Raw genomic sequence first — 6,903 nt, forward strand, 5'->3', positions numbered from 1 at the left:
TGGTAGGTAGACATGGAAGATGCTCCCAGGTCCGTCTTAGCTTCCATATGAAGTTTGTCCATTTTCAGCGCTCCTCAAATGACCAGACATAAAGAGGAAGCCTCATAATTTGTCGACGGTCCCGGAGCCACAGCTCGACAGGCCCTTGCAGCCAGGCAGCCTTGAACAACCACTCAGGCCTGAGGGCTGCTCAACTGACAGGTTCGGTTCTCCTACAGGGAGGCTGTGAAAGCATCACATCTTCCTTTTCTCTCCAAGGTTCTGGAGAAAGCAGTTGCTAAACAGCTCTGGGACTTCTCCACAGCAACAGCTGATTGGAGGATTCAGTCAGGTTCCAGGTTCATCCTAGCACAGAAACAGAACTAGTCAAAGGTACCAGTGACCTCCTACTGGTACCAGATGAGGGACTGGTCTCTGTGCTGGTCTGATTAGATCTCAGTGCAGCTTTGATACCATTGACCACCATATCCTTCTACAGGGACTGGAACCTGTCACTGGTATTAAAGGAACCACACTAAACTGGTTCAGGTCATATTTACTGGGTAATCTCAGTTGGTACCAGTTAATGATGGTTCCTCTGAGACCACTACAGTCAGTTCTGGTGTTCCTCAAGGGTCTGTGCTTGGACCAGTCCTCTTCACCCTGTACCTGCTTCCTCTAGGTCACATGATCAGGAAACACTCCATTAATGTTCACTGCTATGCAGACGACACTCAGCTGAACTCATCAATGATCCACATGGAACAAACCAGCTGACTGAACTGGAGGCCTGTCTGAAGGACAGGAAACATGGAGGACCATCATTTCCTTTATTAAACTCTGATAAACTGAAGTTCTGGTGCTGGGCCCAAACACCTGAGGACCACCCTATCTACTGAGACAGGTACCCTGGATGGCACCACCCTGGCCCCCAGCACCACTGTAAGGAACCAAGGAGTTCTCTTTGACCAGGACCCTTTAACTCCCACATTAAATCTCCAGGACGCCTTCTTCCATCTACGTAACATCGCTAAGATCAGACACATCCTGGCTCAAGAAGATGCAGAAAAACTAGTCCCTGCTTTTGTCACTTCCAGGCTGGATTACTGCTCCTCCCTCCTACCAGGCTGGACTAGTAAGTCCCTAAAGACTCTCCAGCTGGTCCAGAACGCTGCTGCCACGTGTTGACTAGAACTGGTAGCAGAGACCAGGTCTCTCCTGGACCAGAGGAAAAACTGGGGAGTAATTTTCCCAGAGTAATTATTTTAGAGTTATTATTTTCCTCTTCAGTAGTCGTATCTACTCATTTGGAGTCATAAATATCTCCTGTGACCAATAGAGTGAGAGCAATTTTCCAGAAGAATTTCTATTGGAGTAATACAGCAAGGCCCCGCCTACTATGTCCAGGTTTTTGAATTCTAAAGGCGCCATTGTCTCAGCCCGCACTTCTCCGCATCGGCATTACTCGGCACTCGCAGAGTCTGCAGACGGGACCACAAGAATACCGTACATTGGACTTCATATTTTTCCTCACTTTGATGGATCAGAAACCAGGTCAGACTATTATTGTTTAACTTAGTAAACAGCAATGTTTGTTACTGATTTGCAACTTTTCAGCTGGCCACAGCTACTTACCCACAGACGTTAGCATGTTTGCTAGCACCAGGAGTACTACTAATTATTAGGAAAAGTATTGGCACGTATTATATAGTTCAGCACTGCAGATGTCAGACCCTTTGACTCCTAGTTCAACATTATTAAAATGGTCTTTTTTCCTCTTTCTGATTTTTTATTAGGAAATATCAGGTTGAGAGCAGAAACAGAAATGCACTACAAACAAATATCATTGCTTTCAAAGAAAACTCTTTCAAATCATTTCATGATAATAGTCATTTTAATGTTGACTTTAATTTAATGTTTTATCTTAAATGTTTTCAAAGAGCAGCAGCAGTTACTGTTGGATATTTAAGCTTATATTAATGTGAAGGAGTGAAACCAAAGTGTACACCAATGTGTAAACACGTTCAGCAACAAACTAGAGTCAAAAAAGGAAATCAAAGAAGGCCCCTTGACTACTGCTCGACACGATCAAGCCTGATGGAGGCTGTTGATCAGCCTGGATATTTCCTCTCCTCAGCAGGGAGGCTGTGTGCTGCTCCACCCAGCCTTCATGTGTCATTTTGTCTTTGACTGACTGTGACTTTAGACTTGATTTAAAGTCTACTCGCACAAAGTCGGCAAGGTACATGGTCGTCACGATAAATAGCCCTAACAGTGAGCTAAATGTGGCCATCAGGGTTAAGTCCATGGTTTGGTTCCACATTCAAGAGGAGTCATGTGGTATATCTATGTACACATACAGGAAACAAGAACATATTCATAAAAGTTAGACCAGGCACTCCTAATCACTGCCACTACCAACGTAGTTCATTGATCACTGAACTTGGATAGATGCTGAAAGCCTTTTTTGTACTCTTTTCACCAGAAAATCAAGAAATGACAATACCTGAAGAGCCCTCCAGCTCCTTTGGTAACGTATGGGAAATTCATAATTTGTCCTTGCTATATAGCAGGCAGTACTACTGTGCTAAATGGTGTCTGACAGAGGGGAGAACGCAGACAAATTGCAAAGCCGTGAAAACTTCAGAACTTCTTCAATCTTCTTGTTATTTATTGATTTATTGTAGGGAAAAGAAAAAGTATGCAATTGACCCAGGGTGAGGCCAAGAGTTGCAAAGGTAAGGTTTTTGTTTTTGTCTAAAATGGCAGTAATGGTTCAGAGGGGTTTCCAGAAATCACATTGCCAGATTTTGTCCAAAAAAACGTATAGTTCCTTGGAGATTTACATTTTGATACGGTGTCATTATGAAAGTTAATATTTACACAACGTTTGTCATGGCACCCTGACTGAGGAGTGGCACTTCACATTAAAAAGGCTGCAGACCCCTGGTAAGGGAAAGTGAAAAATAACTTAAGCCAGTAAGATCTCTGACCAACTTACCCCACCGAGAAAAAAAATGAAGGTTCAACCCAGAAGTTCAGGCTGCTATTCAGTAAGTAGTATTGTTTGGTGTAGAAAGTGAACTTCTCCAGAGATGGATAGGATATTGTACTAGCTATTCAACAAAATAATTTCTTGCTTCTCCAGGGCAAACAAAACTGTGTGTGACCCAGAGTGTGGTATCAGTACATCAGCACATGGAAGTGAATAGATAAATATTGACAGAATACTACAAGCACAGTTCAATGTAGTACATGGTGTCATCATCTCATGTGTACATCACTAAGAGAAATACTACTGTGTGTGACCCAGAGTGTGGTATCAGTACATCAGCACATGGAAGTGAATAGATAAATATTGACAGAATACTACAAGCACAGTTCAATGTAGTACATGGTGTCATCATCTCATGTGTACATCACTAAGAGAAATACTACTGTGTGTGACCCAGAGTGTGGCATCAGTACATCAGCACATGGAAGTGAATAGATAAATATTGACAGAATACTACAAGCACAGTTCAATGTAGTACATGGTGTCATCATCTCATGTGCACATCACTAAGAGAAATACTACTGTGTGTGACCCAGAGTGTGGTATCAGTACATCAGCACATGGAAGTGAATAGATAAATATTGACAGAATACTACAAGCACAGTTCAATGTAGTACATGGTGTCATCATGTCATGTGTACATCACTAAGAGAAATACTACTGTGTGTGACCCAGAGTGTGGTATCAGTACATCAGCACATGGAAGTGAATAGATAAATATTGACAGAATACTACAAGCACAGTTCAATGTAGTACATGGTGTCATCATCTCATGTGTACATCACTAAGAGAAATACTACTGTGTGTGACCCAGAGTGTGGTATCAGTACATCAGCACATGGAAGTGAATAGATAAATATTGACAGAATACTACAAGCACAGTTCAATGTAGTACATGGTGTCATCATCTCGTGTACATCACTAAGAGAAATACTACTGTGTGTGACCCAGAGTGTGGTATCAGTACATCAGCACATGGAAGTGAATAGATAAATATTGACAGAATACTACAAGCACGTTTCAATGTAGTACATGGTGTCATCATCTCGTGTACATCACTAAGAGAAATACTACTGTGTGTGACCCAGAGTGTGGTATCAGTACATCAGCACATGGAAGTGAATAGATAAATATTGACAGAATACTACAAGCACAGTTCAATGTAGTACATGGTGTCATCATCTCATGTGTACATCACTAAGAGAAATACTACTGTGTGTGACCCAGAGTGTGGTATCAGTACATCAGCACATGGAAGTGAATAGATAAATATTGACAGAATACTACAAGCACAGTTCAATGTAGTACATGGTGTCATCATCTCATGTGTACATCACTAAGAGAAATACTACTGTGTGTGACCCAGAGTGTGGTATCAGTACATCAGCACATGGAAGTGAATAGATAAATATTGACAGAATACTACTACAAGCACAGTTCAATGTAGTACATGGTGTCATCATCTCATGTGTACATCACTAAGAGAAATACTACTGTGTGTGACCCAGAGTGTGGTATCAGTACATCAGCACATGGAAGTGAATAGATAAATATTGACAGAATACTACAAGCACAGTTCAATGTAGTACATGGTGTCATCATCTCATGTGTACATCACTAAGAGAAATACTACTGTATGTGACCTTTGTATATCATAAGGGTGTCCAAGCTTTTTTCAAAGAGGGCCAGATTTTAAAATGTGCAAATGTCCAAGAGCTGATGTACTTGTACTTTAACCATGAAAGGCAAAATATTTGCTGTGTTAAGCAATTGACGTGAACAGATATTGTAATTTCCACCTTCCCTGGAAGCATCAGCCCTCAAAATCAGTCGTCCTCTTTTCATCAAGAGTTGCCATGGAACAAAGTGGCCTGTATGGGGCACACAGTCAGGGGAAGTTCCAGAGTGCTGCTGTCACCATGAAGTGGAAAGAGAAACTGTGTTCTGGGTCTGCATGCGTTCTTAGTTCTGTTTGACAGTGGTGGTGGGCCAAAACTATATAGCCGTATAGAAGCTGACCTCATGCCATGATTGGCCCCTGGCCGGGACTTTGGACAAGCCTGGTGTAGAACATAATGAACCTTAATTTCAGCAGCTCAAAGGTCATTTAAAAAATATTAAACTGAATTTATAACAGCTACTGTCCTCACTATCTTAATTGAGATTTTTTTTTGATTGACAGAGTTCAAATCAAGAAGATGTGTGGAAAGGCCCTGGACCAAGGATGAAATGAGTGCTGTCATGAAACACTTCAAAACTCCCATTTCAAAGGGACACCTTGACACAAAGTTGGAGTGTGGCAGTGCAGGCTTCCTGAGCACCCTGTTCTGATGAGCAGGACCATTCAAAACATCAGAGATTTTGTGAGGACCAGGGGCCTGATGTTTGAAGAAATATGGTCTGATAAAGACCTCTTTGCTGTTACAGTGAATGTGTTGGGTCTGTGGTTGAGGGTTGTTTTTACCCCTTGATTCTTGTGCAGTGGACTTCCTGTTCCGCTCAATTTCTGTTGTTTAAATTTGAAATCAATATTTTGCAGTTCTCTCAGGACAGTACTTGTGATGAAGTCATTCCCTTACTCAAGTGTTGCTGTGCACTTTATGGTGGGATACATTACTCTGCACTTCAGATTTTTGATGTCGATTTAAATCGTAAATCAACAGTTGATTTGAATTGAAAGATGTGAAAACACATTAATACATTATTCATTACTTATTAACTGATTCAAACACCATTTATTGTCATTTCAGGACATGAGGGTACATAAAAGGAACAAAATTTAGTTAAAAATAGCATTCAGTGCAAATTTGATGTATAAAATAAATTTTCAGTGTTTATTGCATTTAGATAGCAGAGTATTGTGGAGAGAGTACTAGTCTTACAGTTTAGTAATATTACTCTCTGATAATACCAGGTAATGGGCCAGTGGGGTACTTTTTCACTGATGCATTGCCAAACAACACTAATGTATGTGTGTAGTGTACAGTTTGAGCAGTGTGCTGTCCTCATAGGTAAGAGTTTTGGCCTGATTGTGTGTGTGTGTGTGTGTGTGTGTGTGTGTGTGTGTGTGTGTGTGTGTGTGTGTGTGTGTTAGTATTGACCACTTAAACCAGTGTGGTCCTCATAATTAAGGGTTTTGGCCTGATTGTGTGTGTGTATGGAAAATGTCCCAATAAATAATGGGGGTCCTCAGAATCCACTGTGGTGCTAGGAAACACCTCCTCCCGCCCCGTCCTCATAATCTTAAAATGTCAGGTTTTCATATTTTCAGATTCTTTGACAATAATCTCATTTTAAATGGACAGAAATGTTTCTACACTTTTTGGGGCCAATTTGATCTTTCTTGCATCTGTCTAACCCTAAGCCTGAACCAATGGTCTACATTGTGCCTTTGTATGGTTTAAGGAACGGTCGTCTCCATTGCTCAAAAGTCAGTCCAAATTACTGAGATGGATGGCCTTTGAGTCTGATTTCAAGCCTGCACGGCCCGACGGGAGGTCCAATCATTGCTAAGGAAGGGGAATCACCTCATACTGGTCAGTTACATCAAACGGAGAATTTGATCATTTTCAAAAATGTCTGTCATATATGTGTTCGGAACAAGAGGATTTTTGTTTTAGAAATCTTCAAACCGGGTCTTATTTTCAGATCAAACTACTCATGGAAAGTGAGGCCAGCCTGACTGACATATTTCTTGACATGGGCAAAAATAAGGACAGTAAGAAACTAAACTGCACTCCAGGATTGGATCGAATGACAAACGGTCAACAGATAAGGTTCCATTCAAATGGGAGAAAGAATCTGGAATGGTCGTCACAGAAGAAGGGTGGTGGAATATTTGCTCTGTGCGGTCAACTTCCAGGAGTTCT

At 41.3% G+C, this 6,903-nt stretch overlaps 1 long non-coding RNA gene across 1 annotated transcript; it reads left to right on the forward strand.

Moving 5' to 3' along the window:
* Positions 1–1,376: 1,376 nt before the first annotated feature.
* Positions 1,377–6,464, forward strand: LOC147260884 (uncharacterized). Its single transcript, XR_015116189.1, has 4 exons — positions 1,377–1,533; positions 2,465–2,509; positions 2,667–2,717; positions 5,217–6,464. It is a non-coding gene; the product is annotated as an uncharacterized LOC147260884 (long non-coding RNA).
* The last annotated feature ends 439 nt before the right edge of the window (positions 6,465–6,903 follow it).

The sequence above is a fragment of the Aulostomus chinensis genome, chromosome 5, assembly GCF_037954235.1.
Source record: "Aulostomus chinensis isolate RoL2024-O1b breed Wild chromosome 5, RoL_Achi_v1.0, whole genome shotgun sequence".
Lineage (NCBI taxonomy): Eukaryota > Metazoa > Chordata > Actinopteri > Syngnathiformes > Aulostomidae > Aulostomus > Aulostomus chinensis.